At 42.0% G+C, this 15115-nt stretch overlaps 1 protein-coding gene across 1 annotated transcript in view; it reads right to left on the bottom strand.

Moving 5' to 3' along the window:
* LOC130277759 (transmembrane protein 272-like) overlaps positions 1-6924 on the bottom strand; it is a 75282-nt gene extending 68358 nt beyond the window's left edge. The window contains exon 1 of the mRNA XM_056528507.1: positions 6911-6924. The gene's annotated coding sequence lies outside the window, so the exon portion shown is untranslated. The remainder of the gene's footprint in view (positions 1-6910) is intronic.
* Positions 6925-15115: the final 8191 nt, after the last annotated feature.

Below are 15115 nucleotides of genomic sequence, written 5' to 3'. Positions count from 1 at the left end.
GCTGGTGAATGGGTGGTCTGGCCACTCTTTTGAGGTGGTCCAGAGTCCGTCAGGGCCCGCTCTTATATGTGTTTGAAATTGAGCCCTTCCTTAGGCGGGTGAGTTGTGGACCATTGGCGGGAGTCAGGATGAGTCTGGCGGGGCTGGGGGCAATCCAGAGAGTGGTGGCATTTGCTGAAGATGTCACTATTTTTGTCACCTCGACAGAGGAGGTTGATATGGTGATGTCGGAGGTGGACCATTACTTTGAGGTATCCGGGTCTAAGATCAACTGGGATAAGTGTGAGAGTCTCTGGCTGGGAAGGGGGATCCCACGTTTGACACCCTTCCAGGGCCCCAAGAATCAGCAAAAGCCTTAGGCATCATTTTCAGTCAGGATGATTATCGCACCAAAAACTGGGATGGTAAGCTCCAGGATGCCACTCAGAGGGTGAATCAGTGGAAGGGTTGGTCTTTGACCCTTAGGGAAAAGGTACACCTCATCAAATCGTACCTGCTCCCTTTGTTTATCTATATGGGCAGCGTATGTATCTTGTCAGAGGCTTGCTACACTAGGATCTACAGCCAGTTTTTCCAACTGTTATGGGGGAACAGGTTGAAACTAGTGAAGAGGAAGGTTACAAATCGCACAAGGAGACTGAGGGGTTTATCTTTGGTAAACCCGGTGGTGTTCTTAACAAACACCTTCTTGAAAGCTAACATCGCAAACCTTTGGAAAGAGAGGGCTCCTCCGTGGGTACTGTCCTGCAGGGAATGGTTTCGGCCATCCAGGAATGGGAGACAGGAGGGGGAGTGAAGGACCTCCGTATGCCCATGGATATTTTCCGGCTTACGCTACCCCAACTTTGAAGGTGATACATCGGTGGGGTCTGGGAGTGTGGGAGATCAGGACGCAGTCAAGGCAGTTCCTTGACAAATGGGTTCTGTTGAGCCACTTCCAGAAGCCTCTGGCGCTCAGGCACTGCCCAGGTCAGGATCTGAGGGTGGGGTTGTATCTTTTTAAATATGAAAAGGATCCCCCAGAAGTTTTGGGACTTGGCCTGGTGCTGCTTTCAGGGGAAGCTATATGTAAAGGACAATCTGAAGTACAGGAACTCTAATGATTGGGGATGTCCCTGAGTAGAGTGCGGGGACACGCTGGAAAGCATGGACCACTTCCTACTTCATTGTCCCTTCAATATAGAGGTTTACAACAGGGTGGGTGCTTCCTTTGGCTGGAGTCAACTTGCCGGCCTTACCCATCCGGAGTGGGGTTATGGAGCTTTCAGGACCCTGGCCGAGACCGGGGCACTTTATTCTTAATTAGTATAGTGGTTAGGTACTACACATGGAACACACAGTGTTTAGTGTTGACCCAACAGAAAATCCTCTCCGAGGTGGAGGTCTGTAGGAATATCACCAGTGACCTTGGGAAGATCAGGGCTTTGGAGTATGGCAGTCTTGGTACCAGTAGGGCTTCTCTCCTATTTAGAGGGTTTTCTTTTGATGTGTCCTAGGTACTAGACCTTTTGGGTAGAGTAACTTTATTTTGGTTAGGGGCAGTGTTATAGGGATAGAGATAGGGTGAGAGCAGGGTCAGTGTTAATGGAGGAATAGAATTAGGGAGAATTGTATGGGGAGTTAGAAAATGAGTTTAAAATAATTTTGATCAAGTCTGCCATCCTTCTTCCCGGTGGTGGGCTAATGTATGCACATGCTTGCTGTTTGTTTTGTTTTAAGCTGATATGGTATGAAAGGCTTACAGGCAACCAAACTTGGGTCTAAAGTGGGTTGTGGTTCAGTGTGTATAAGTTAGCGTGTATAAGTTTGTGTGTAAGTTGATTGGGAGGAGTGCTAGGTGGGGATGGTGTAGTTGTGGGTGGTGGTGTTCTGCTTTTTTTTTGAGGGGGGGGGGGACCTGACAGTGGTCAGTTAAGGACTGGACTTTGTGAACTGTACGAACGGTATGGACTCTGACCCATGTACAGGAGCGGTGGTGTGGGTGAGGGTACAGTTTTAGTGTAGGGATTTACCTAAGGTTTTCTATTGATTTTGTAGGTGTTTTCTCAAGTGCATATATTTTATTTATATATTACATTTATGTGATTTTGTATCTATATTGTGTTTTATATCTATTTTGTATTTCATATTATATAGCATCATAGTAGTTAAAGGGTAGCTCCCACCATCCTATTTTTTTTTTCTGTCCCTGCCTATTGCCAATCTATCCCTAACCCCCTCCCTGCTTTTAATTAATTTTTTTACTATATTAAAAATGCCTTTTGTCTGCCTGGCAGTGTGCTCACTTCCAGGCAGACTTCCCCAGCAGGCACCACGTCACTGATGCCTGCTGGGGGGGATTTCCGCCCTTAGTTCATCTACACAGGGTGCCTCCAGCTGTTTCACCACTACAACTCCCAGCTTGCCTTGACATCTATTGGCTGTCAGGGCATGCGGGGAGTTGTAGTATTGAAATAGCTGGAGGCACCCTGTGTAGATAAACTATTAGTTAGTTACATGCAGCGCTGCGGCACTAGCCTGTCCCCTCCGTCTCCCTCCCCCCCGCGCCATACCCGTTCCCTCCATTACAAACCCCCCCGCATACCCCGTTCCCTCCATCACAAACCCCCCTCCCGCATACCCCGTTCCCTCATTACACTTACTGCAGAGTCCGGCAGTGGGCGTACAGGGACAGCGGCGGCGACGAGGCGGCGATGTGCGGGAGGAGTGGCCTCCCAGCCAGTGGCCGGGGAGCCAATGCGCTTGCTCCCTGCCTGTCTGATTGACAGGCAGGGAGCGAATGCAGCCTAACTGAAAAAGGACTGATTGCCAGGCCAAGATCAGTCCTTTTTCAGGCATGACGTCACGCCAGGTTGCAGCCGGCCACTAGGAGGGAGACCCCTAGTGGGCGGTTTTCAAATGTAAATTAAACCATTTTAATAAAAAAAATAAAAAAAGTAAAAGTATATTAGAGATATGTTGTAGTACATAAGTACTACAACATATCAAAAAAATAAAGTTGGTGACAGTGCCCATTTAAGGTAGTTGGACCAGTTGTGCTGATATCTGATTTACAGTTTATTTGGTTTATTTCAGTTTGTTTGGTCTAGTGTTTTTTTTTATGGTAGAAAAAATAAAGATTGTGCTTGTTATGTTTTCTGTTTTGTACGCAAGGTTGTGCTATTGTTTGTTTGTTTTTTATTTTTTTTTTGAGGTGTGTGATTGTTAGGGTTCTGTTTTGCTTTCTTGTTGTGTGTGTTTCCCGAGTATGGATGGTTTTGATTTATAGCTAAAACTTTATGTTTATATTTTGATAAGCCAAGTTGTGCTATTTTTATGTTCATTTTCGATATTTGTGTGAGTGTGTTGATTAGATAGTTTGGTTAGGTAAGTGGGCATATTTTAGCATTTTAATAAAGCTGAGTTGGCCGGTTAGGCAGGGTTTTGTTTTTGGTACTAGAGAATTTCTTATTTATGTTATAGCTGGTTAAGCTTGTTTTTGTTTTGTGTTTTTTATTGGATAAGTTTTTTTTATTTTTCTAATAAAAAAAGAGTTTCAGTGTGTGAGATGACCTATGATTGAATAAGGCTGCACTCCAGACTGCATTTCCTGATTTTGGACTTCTGCCAGGCCAGCAGGAGTCCATCGTAGGTGCAAGAGATAGGGGGAAATGTGCTCTGGACAGGTAGGGAGAAACCTAGTGGCAGCTTTTTAAAACACAACTAAAAACATAGAAAACTTGATTTTTTTTCAAACAAATTACGTTAGATGTTTTATTCACCATAAGGAGTGCAATAGCAAAATTTAGTTATAATGACAGTGCCCATTTAAACTATGGCACATTAGTCAGACACTTCTTCTCTTGGCCACTTTGGAAATGCATTTTTTTTTTGGTTCGTCTTTAAGGCATTTTTTTTTTTATAAATGTTTTATTTTAAAGAGTATCTGTCACCAAACTAAACTTTTAATATATTTTTCCTTATGTAATTATAAGACACTTTGCTATTTACTTGCTGTTAAAATTCTCAACCTTTATATGTTTTTATTGTGATTTAAAAAAGGCCACTAGGTGGCTCTGTTCTGTTCCCTGCACAAGTCAAACAGTTAGTTTGGTCTCCACCCAGACTTGCAGAAGTCCTAACTCAGGAAGTGCATGCGGGGCATGGCGAGGCACAGCTCTCAAAGTCTTCAGTAACTTTGCGCCTTCTATGAAACGCCCACTTTCTCCTGCCGGGAGCTCACACAATGGCAGCAAGGGGAAAGGTATGATACAGAGCTTTTTAAAGCTCAGCATTTTTTTTAAGGGCAGGAAGGTGTGAGAAGTAATTAAGGAATATAATCGGAGTTATTTTAGAAAATATGGTTTGATGACAGGTACTTTTTATTTATTTTATATTTTATTTTATTTATTTATATAGCGCCTACAGATTCCGCAGCGCTTAACTTTAATATACTTGGTGGTGTGTTCTTACTATTAAGTTTTTAAACACTTAAATGTGTGTCCTAGGGAACTCCTCCTACTTTGTGCATGGCACTAGACTATTTTTCTACTTCCTTTTTGAATTTATAGCAGAATTATGTAACATTCACTACTGATCTGACGAAGGGGTCAAATCCCCGAAATGCGTTATCAGTTTTTGCCTAATAAAAGGAAATGAAATGAAATGGACATGCTCATCTCCTTGAGTGCTTCTGGGTCTTCAGCTCCTGATAAAGGGTTTTTCCTGTTGCTTTCTTTGCCGCAACAAGAGTAACATTTACAAAACTGCTCCTGCTTTGACTGAAAAAGGTCCCAAGTATGAGACATCCACTTCTGTGACATCCACCTCTGAGACATCCAACTCTGTGATGTCCATATGCCCTGACAGACAAATGGTCAGAGGTTGTCTCATGAGGCAATCCTATAACTTGTAAATAAAAAGAGCTGTATAAAAATGTACAGAAAATAGAGTTTGTAATATATAAAAATGCCCACATTCACATTAACCTCTTAAGGACATAGGACGTACCTGTACGCCCTACACCCCGGTCCAGGTGTTTAAAACTGGGTCATGCCGTGACCCCGCATCACACGGGGTCGGTCCTGGCTGCTAGTCATAGCCGGGAGCCTGGGCTAATAGCGTGTGGCGCCGATCGTTGTGCCGCGTGCTATTAACCCTTCAGACGTGGCGATCAAAGTTGACCGCCGCGTCTGAAAGTGAAAGTAAACGCTTCCCGGCAGCTCAGTCGGGCTGATCGAGACATCGTGATAAAATCGTGATATTCCGATCAGCTAGGATGCAAGCGGAGGTCCCCTTACCTGTCTCCGCGGCGTCCGATCAGGGTTTGATTGCTCCAAGCCTGAGCTACAGGCTTGAGCAATCGAGCCCCTATCTCACTGATCCATGCAAAGCTATGGCTTTGCAGGGATCAGCATAAGAGATCAGCGTGTGCAGTGCTATAGGTCCCTATGGGAGCTATAGCACTGCAAAAAAAAAAGTGAAAAAAAAAAGTTAACAAAGGTCATTTAACCCCTTCCTTAATAAAAGTTTGAATCACCCTTTTCCCATAAAAAAAAAAAAAAAACTGTGTAAATAAACATATGTGGTATCACCGTGTGCGGAAATGTCAGAACTATAAAAATATATAACTGAACACATAAGAGAAAGAATTGCAGAGCAGCTCACCAGTTCCAGGAGATCAGGCATGTAGCATCGCGGTCAGGCGGTGGGAAGACGGGGAGGCTGAGATGTTACGGGGGGAATCAGACGTCAGGGCTCTGACGTCTGTTTACCGCCGTAACATCTCAGCCTCCCCGTCTTCCCACCGCCTGACCGCGATGCTACATGCCTGATCTCCTGGAACTGGTGAGCTGCTCCGCAATTCTTTCTCTTATGTGTTCAGTTATTCACTTGCCTTGTCTCAGCGTGAAGCACCACCTACATTGATCTTTGGACTCATAGCATTAAGTTAGCAGCACATGCTCACATTTTAGGAAGGAATTATAACAGTGCCGGATATCTTTTCTGTTACTCTATTGTGGAACAATATAAAAATATATAGTTAATTAAATCGCACGGTCAATGGTGTACGCGCAAAAAAATTCCAAAGTCCAAAATAGCGTATTTTTGGTAACTTTTTATATCATGAAAAAAATCATAAAGCAATCAAAAAGTCCGATCAATACAAAAATGGTACCAATAAAAACTTCAGAACACGGCGCAAAAAATTAGTTCCATACCGGCCCGTATGCGGAAAAATAAAAAAGTTATAGGGGTTAGAAGATGAGAATTTTTAACATATAAATTTTCCTGCATGTAGATTTTTTTCCGAAGTACAACAATATCCAATTGTAGGGTATGGACCATCAGAATAAAGATATGGTGTTATTTTTACCGAAAAATGCACTGCGTAGAAATGGAAGCCCCCAAAAGTTACAAAATGAAATTTTTTTTCAATTTTGTCGCACAGTGAATTTTTTTTCCGTTTCGCCGTGGATTTTTTGGTAAAATGACTAATGTAACTGCAAAGTAGAATTGGTGGTGAAAAAAATAAGCCATCATATGGATTTTTATGTGCAAAATTTAAAAAGAGTTAAGATTTTTAGAAGGTGATGAGGAAAAAATGAAAATGCAAAAACGGAAAAACCCTGCGCCCTTAAGGGGTTAAGAAACAGATGATATTATAGATCATTTCTGTTTCTACAAAACAATGTTGTCAAAACAAAACTTATCTGAAACTTATCTGATCTCTTCGTATACCAGATTCATGTGTAATGTCTGTTATTGCCTGACATATTGGAGTATTCCTATTAGTTGATAAATATTGAGTACTCACCTTTTCTTAGAGGAAAAGAGCAGCAGAGAAAACCTACAAAAAAGGGATTCATAATAAAGCAAAGAGCTTACCAGTCTGCTAAGCAAGTAAAATTTTTAAGTAAAATGTTTCTACCTTGAAATTGTGTAGAATGCAGTCTGTCTGCTCTTTCTACTTCTTAGAGATTCTTGAGCTGACTATGTCAAAAGAAGTTTGCAATATTTCTATAAATAAGGCTTATCACTGTTCTAAAATCTACTAATACTCTTTGTGTTATACAACTACTGAGAACACTTACAGGAAGGCACCACTTGGTGAGCAAATACAGTACATCAACAGCTGCACAAACCTCTCTGCTAATGTGTTACAATACAGTGGTCCCTCAAGTTACAATATTAATTGGTTCCAGGACCACCATTGCATGTTGAAACCATTGTATGTTGAGACCATAACTCTATGGAAACCTGCTAATTGGTTCTGAAGCCACCAAAATGTCATCCAAAAATAGGAAAAAGTGAGGATTAAAGATAAATAAGTAGATAACTAATACAGATAAAGCAAATCCTTACATATAAAAGTAAGAAAGATCTGCTGGGAGCAGTAAATCACTCTCTATTTCAGTGTTTCCCAACCAGGGTGCCTCCAGCTGTTGCAAAACTACAACTCCCAGCATGCTGGGAGTTGTAGTTTTGCAACAGCTGGAGGCAACCTCTTTGGGAAACACTGGTCTATGTAGAGGACAGGAGCTTCTTCAGGGTCCTGTACAGAACACACAATGTCCTAAAAAAAAGGAAAATGGAGCCGCCCTTACCTGATGCCCAAAGGAGAAGCTAACCCTGGCACAGGTAAAGAGTACAGAACATGTAATACCTCCCTGTACTGTAGGGGGCGCTACCAGACACCAGTCAGTGCATGCACTTCAGTAATATAGGTAAAGAGTACAGAACATGTAATACCTCCCTGTACTATAGGGGGCACTACCAGACACCAGTCAGTGCATGCACTTCAGTAATGAAGGTAAAGAGTACAGAACATGTAATACCACCCTGTACTGTAGGGGGCGCTACCAGACACCAGTCAGTGCATGCACTTCAGTAATACAGGTAAAGATTACAGAACATGTAATACCTCCCTGTACTGTAGGGGGCACTACCAGACACCAGTCAGTGCATGCACTTCAGTAATACAGAGGTTTTACCAGTAAAATATCCATTCTGATTGGTCGGTTCTTCCAGCCCTTGACACATTTCACAGATTCCATAGCATTGTATGTTGAGTCTGATTTCAAGTTACAATGGTCCAGAAAAGACCATTGTATGTTGAAACTATTGTAAGTTGAGGCCATTGTAAGTTGAGGGATCACTGTATACAGTATTTGGGTATGTACACATGAGCAAAAAAAAAACAATCTAAAAAATGTTGGTGCCGAGTTTGATTTGAGTGTTTTATGAGGGTTCTTATACTTTTTTTTATTTCACTTTAATGTGAGCTTTCTGGAGAAACCGCTCCAAATAGTGACATTGCTTCTTTTTTTCAACAGTTTTTGGAAAGCCACAAGGGTATTTTAACATTTCACATTGAAGTCAAAGGGAAATATAAAGTTTTTGTTGTGGTTTTTGCTCATGTGAATCTAAAAGTATATGGCCACCTTTTTCAGCTTTTTATGATGTCCAAATTCCACGTTGATTTGCAAGAGTCAACAGTCAAGCCTAACACGTATAAGAAATCTGTAGCGTTGTTCGATAAAGAGTGCAAGCCTGATGGATATTGTGCAAAATAAAATGATTAATATTTTAATAATCAAAGAAAACAATGGCTCAGATTTATTAAACTGTGTGAGAGAAAAAGTGAAGAGATTTTCTCATATCAACCAATCACAGCTCAGCTTTCACTTTACCAGAGCTTGTTAGCTGAGCTGTGATTGGTTGCTGTGGAAAAATCACTCCACTTTTTCTCTCACACAGTTTGATAAATCTGGGCCTATATGTCTATATTTTAAATATTTAGCAAATTACTATAAAAATTCTCTATACAGGGCGCTTTACAATCTACCTGACAGCCTCTTCATTTGGGTCTCTGCAAAGAGACACAGACCCAGGAAGTGTCTGCAGATGATGTGAGGGAAGCTACCTGCATTCTTACAGACACACCCCCTGCTATAGAGAGGAATGCAGGGACAGGAGCAGCACAACTTGGCTGCTATCTGTCCAGAATTAGAGTCTTAGTAAAAGGTATGCTTTAACACATCAATATTGTGCCAGAATGAAACCAGGTTCATAGATACAGTAACAGAAAATGTGTCCAGATCCAGGTTCAGAACTAAGCCTAGCACACAAATACAACATTAGATCCAAGCAAACTACATCAATATGGTAATTATTACAGCACAGAATATGGTAATGTAAACAGACACAGTACTAGAACTCATTTCAGCTCCTAAAAATGGTACCAGGGCAAGCCCAGTACAAGGCTCAATCTTCAAGGTTACATGACTGCAACATCACATAATGTTTTATTATGCCATTTCTTGGCTGGCATTATTTACACCACTATTTTATATGTGCCACATTTTGTGACTTCTCATAGACATGCCCTATATTTCAGATACTTTCCAAAACTGTCTAGTGAAAAATAAAAAAGCATGTTAACCATGTTATGTCACTTTTTTAGTGCGATTTGTGCCAGAATCCTAGCACCTTTGTTCTTAGTAAAGTTGTGGTAAAGTCTGTGACCACAGTTAATTAAGCCATGTTCACTCATCAGGAAATTCCAGTCAGAATTCTAATGAAATTGAGATTCCAGAGCAGCAGAGTCCCGTTGAATTCACCCGCATTCTGCTGCACTGTGCACACGTGCGGAATGTCCGTGCAAGATGTTTCTGGCATGGAAATTCAGTTTTTCATGTCCGCAGAAAGAATGAACGTGCTCATTTTTATGCAGACACCGCACGGAATGCATAACCATGTGCACTCTCCAGAATGTCCGCACAGAGATTTTCTGTGTGGACATTCCGGACGTGTGAACATAGCCTTATAGGTTGCTCAGCTTCTAAGAAATACCTCCATACTTCAAATACCCATTTATGCTAGGGCTACATAGGGCAACATGATCACATTCATATTTATTACTTAATGATGTATAATATAATTGTAATGTGAACTAGAGCTTGTGCCTCTCCACCATGAGCCAAGTAGCTTTGCTATCTTATTATTATGTACTTTTATACTAATTATTTGATTATAATTAGTAGTATTGAACCTTATTTTTTGCTAATTATTAAAATGCGATGTTGCCATTACAGACCACATATGCTTGCACTGCAGAATTACTCAACTATTTAGCCCCAAAGTGATGTGACGTTGTGCTACATATTACTATTTATAAGGTGTATAAACGATCAGTAGAATGAAGTGGCATGTTTATTTTTCCCTCTCTGTTTATGGCACTGAGATGTTTTCATGGACTTACATTATATGTGATTAAGAGTTGGGAATTTGTATGGCATATCAAAAGTTTTTTGTTTGTTTTTTGTGACAGTGTCCATTTACATATTTGTTGTTGTAGTTACTGACAAGTTTCAGACTTATTTGGTGGTGTCTGGCTTTACAGTGTTGTTAAATGAAAAGCTAATTGCGCAAGGTAACTTGGTTGCAATTTCTTACACAATATTTAGACACGTCAGGAGAATAAATTCTAATTGAAAACTATAATGCATCAGAGTATTAACTTACAAATGTTACCTGAATAAACATTGAGAATACATATTTACCTAAGGTAGTTATCTGCAGGTTTTTCTTGTTTGTGCTTTTATTATTTTGAAAAGAAATCTTTAACAACCATGGGAGTTTGCCTCCAGTCATATAGTCCTCTTTATACTCAGGTATTAAAATAGTTTTAAGAACCAGTTTTCCCTTTCCTGTTATTTGGCTTTTTTATTATTGAACATAAGCTTTAAAAAAAAAAATAATAATAATAATAATAGAAAAAGTATACAAATAGAAAGATGCAATAACACTCTTGGTCAAAAAATGTAGGCTCTTAGCACACTTTTTGATCAACTTGTGTCCCCCATCGACTACATGGAGGTGGCTTCCCTTCACGCTACTCACATCTGCTGGGCATATAGTCACTGCTTGGCTAAAGAGGGTGCCACTCCCCCTCACTTGCATTGCAAACAAAACCACAGAATAATAGCTAGCACAACTATCTAATACACAAGTGCATGCTGTTGTGGCAAATGCAAAGTATACAAATTGAAGGTTGCAGTAGCACTCTAGTTAAAAAAAATTGAAGCTCTAACCGCACTTTTTGATAAAAACTTGTTCCCACCACGTATTTTTTTGTGGGTTTTTCTGCAATTCAAGTGAGGGGGAGGGGCACCCTCCTTAGCTGTGCACCCCTCCCTGTTCAAAGGAGATTTTTTTTAAATGATAGTGGATCCTGCATGTCACCCAGTCAGAGGCTATATGCCCAGCAGAGGTTAGGGTCCCATCTCCGTGTGGTGGATGGGGGACATGTTTTGATTAACTCCTTCCCACAAATGGATGTATAGATACGTCCATTTTCCTGTGACTTAACGCAAATGGAAATGTATATATTTTCTTTCATTATCACGGCACCGCAGGTGTGCGGGCAGTGATCGGCAGAGGTGCATGGTGAACACCGTAAAAAAATAAAAAATAAATGATCTTGTCAAAATTACTGCTTTTTGGTAAACCCGCCAAACTAAAAATTTTATAAAAAGTCAAATAAAAATAAAAATATCGGGCATACACCAACATAGTACTATTCAAAACCACTACTTATCCCACAAAAACAAAAACTCTCACACAGCTCCATTGGTAATTTTTTTTTTTTTTAAAGTTACAGCTATTTTTGTGATGTAGATGGGATAAACCATAAAAATGTATATAAGTGGTTATGGACAGAGCTCAGGTCACTCATTCTGAAGTGAGCGCTTCCCTCCTCCTGTCTCCGAGCCCCGGGCATCTCCTAAACCCACGCGCCAGCGCTATGCAATTTAAAGAGCCAGTGCACCCTTAATTATCAGTTGCACCTGTGCCTCTGTTATAAGTATCTGCTCCTCCCACCACTCATTGCCGGATCTTTGTTTGCTTGGAGCCTTAGAGAAAGCGTTATTGTGTTTACCCTACTGTGTTCTGACCTTCTGCTCCGTGACCTGACCTTGTTCTTATGCCGCCTGCCTATTGACCTCCTCCTACGTTCCTGACCACACAACTGTGCCGCCTGCCCTGACCTTCTTCTATCCTTACATCGAGTTGCCATATGCCTTCTGTGCTACGTTACATCTCAGCAACCTGTGTGGAAGAGTCATACCAGGGGTAACGACCTGGGTGCCACCTGCCGCAGCAAGTCCATACCGCTTTGCGGCATGCTCTGATGAAAACCAGCGGCACCTTAGACTCCGCTCCCTGGTACGGCCCATGTCATCTTGCACACAGGTACAGCGGATCCACTACTACCGGGAGTGTTAAAGTAAGATCCAGCCATGGATCCTGCTGGGGTGCCTCTGCCTGATGTCTCCGACCTCTCCACCATCGTGGCTCAACAGTCGCAGCAGTTTGCACGTCTGACACAACAATGGAATCAATTGTCTGCCATGATGCAAAAACTTCTTGCCTCCCAGAAGCAACAACAGCAGCAATCTGCTCCTGTTTCTCCTCCTGTACCTGCAGCTCCTTCCAGATCCAAGCTTCTTTTATCCTTGCCCACAAAGTATGAAGGAGATCCTAAGTTGTGTAGAGGCTTTGTGACTCAGTGCTCTATGCATTTGGAGCTCATGTCCGTCAAAGCGAGCTAAAGTGGCGTTTGTTGTCAGTCTATTGTCCGGAATCCCTGGCCTAGGCTACTCCTCTCTGGGATCATAATGATCCGGTCTCTTCAAAACCTGATGGCCTTCCTAGCTGAATTCCACAGTGTATTTGAAGAACCCGCACGAGCCTCGTCAGCCGAGGCAGCTCTTCTGAACCTCAGCCAAAGAGAGGTTCCACACTCTTGCCTCTGAACTGGCTTGGAACGACGAAGCCTTGTGTGCTACATTTAAAATAGGACTGTTCAGTAGAATCAAGGATGCTCTCGCTACACGTGATCTTCCGTCTACCCTGAGTGAACTTATTCATTTAGCATTCAAATAGATGTGCGTTTTGCCGAGAGGCAGGAAGAACTATGTGAAAAAAAGAACATGCCCGAACTCCGCGATTTCCTCGTCTTGCACCCGTGTTCCAACGTCCACCTCTTCAGTTTTCTTTGCCTCCTGCCGAAGAGGCTATGCAAGTGGATTTTTTTCACCTAACATAGCAGGAAAGATCCCTTCAATGCAATGATAATTTGTGTCTATATTGTGCCAGTCCGGAGCACTTTCTCAAAGACTGTACTATACTGCACTTTTGAGGGCAGAAAAATGCGCTACACAACAGTGCGGCAGCACACAGTCACTGGCCCTCATTTACAAAGAGTGGAGTGTGGGTTTCTTTGTGGGTTTTAATTCCCTACAATTTATTTTCCACGGTATTTACTAAGGTTTCCCTACATTTTCCACTTTCCCTACACTTTGCTTTTTTTACACATGCTCTGATCTGTCTGGTTTTCCTCAGCTCAAATCCACCACATTTTCTGTGGAAAACTTAGTAAATATGTTGGGTTTTTGTGAAAATGTCAGGAACACGCCCCTTTTCGGAGACCATGCCCCCTTTTTCCGGCAGCCACACCCCTTTTTCGGGATTTATTAGCAACATGGAGAGTTAGTCGAGGTTTTTTCAATTCTGGCGCAAAATCTCATGCAGACAGAATTTCTGGCGCAATGCGACAGAATCTGGCTCACAACCCGACAAAACATGTCGGGTTTGCAATAGTAAATGAGGGCCACTGTGTACTAAACCCAAAATTTCAAAAAGACTCTCTCTCAAATACTATTAGGAATGGACTGCGGGGTATGGATTATACCGTTTACCGACTAGTATAACCAGCAGATCATTTATTGTGGAACAAAGACACAGATTTGCCCTAAAAAATTATTTCTCCCTCCTGTGAAAACGTTTCTGCATCTGAGGCAACACACAGCTCTCTGCTCCTCTCTGTAATACAATGCTGTTCACAGTGACTGAAGGGTTAATTGCTGCAGTAAGAATTCATTTCTGTGCAAAAACACTGTGCTCTGTGTCCAACAGAAGGCTGAGGTGACTAGGAGGTGAAACGTTGGTGCAAAAAGCTTTTCTGTGTAACACACATACAGCCATGTCCGTCCTATCTCTCTGCAGTATAATGAATGAAATGATGAGCCGGAATATGGCTGCCGAATGTATAGGGCTGTGACATCCCAGGGGTGACTGGCTGCTGATAGGCTGCATCCTGCATGGGATTCAAGGTCATCCTGCCCACCCGCCTTGCCTTCCCAGCATTCCTTGTCCCATGTCCTGACATGTGGATACGCCATTTTAGATGCCCTGGAGCCCGGACCGCACTAAATGGAGTTTAATGAAGTCAAAATTTTTATGAAATTTGTAACGAATTCGGGTTTGTCAGCTTCGAATCGCTCATCTCTAATCTTTATGCCAAACTCGAAAAATGCCTATTCGAGAGATCTAGTCTTCCGTTCCTTGGGTACATAGTTTCTCATCAAGGCCTTCAGATGGATCCTAACAAGCTGACTGCGGTTTTGGATTGGCCTCGTCCTACTGGTCTACGGGCTAGTCAACACTTTTTGGAATTTGCCAATTATTGTCAGTTCATCCCACATTTTTCTTCCTTGTGGGTCTCTTACAGCCCTTGCCCATTCCAGAAACCCCTTGGTCTCACATAGCAATGGACTTTATTACCCAACTGCCACCTTCCTGTAATAATACGGTCATCTGGGTGGTTGTCGATCGATGGCTCTTTTCATTCCATTACCAGGTCTTCCATCAATCTGCTCCACATCTGGTGAAACATTTTCTTCAACATAAATTTCACCTTCATGGTCTTCTGAATCACATAGTTTTGGATTGCAGAGTGTAGTTCGTTTACAAGTTCTGGCGTGCATTCTGTTCCTGTCTTAACATCAATCTGGACTTTTCCTCTGCCTACCATCCTCAGACCAACGGTCAGGTGAAGAGAGTGAATCAAATCCTGGGAAGCTATCTCCGTCAGTTTGTCTCAGCTCGAAAGGACGAATGGGTCGGCCTCCCACCTTGGGCAGAGTTCTCTTATAATCATAAAGATTCTGACTCTACGAGGACTTCATTATTCTTTATTGTCTATGGTCATCATCTTCATTCTCCTCTTCCTCTTCCAGTCTCCTCTGGCGTTCCAGCTGTGTATGAACTAGTTTGGGACTTTACCTCC

The sequence above is a fragment of the Hyla sarda genome, chromosome 6 (assembly GCF_029499605.1).
Source record: "Hyla sarda isolate aHylSar1 chromosome 6, aHylSar1.hap1, whole genome shotgun sequence".
In the NCBI taxonomy this organism is placed as follows: Eukaryota; Metazoa; Chordata; class Amphibia; order Anura; family Hylidae; genus Hyla; species Hyla sarda.
The sequence above is the reverse complement of the archived record's forward strand: the minus strand, read 5'-3'. Positions and strand labels throughout refer to the sequence as shown.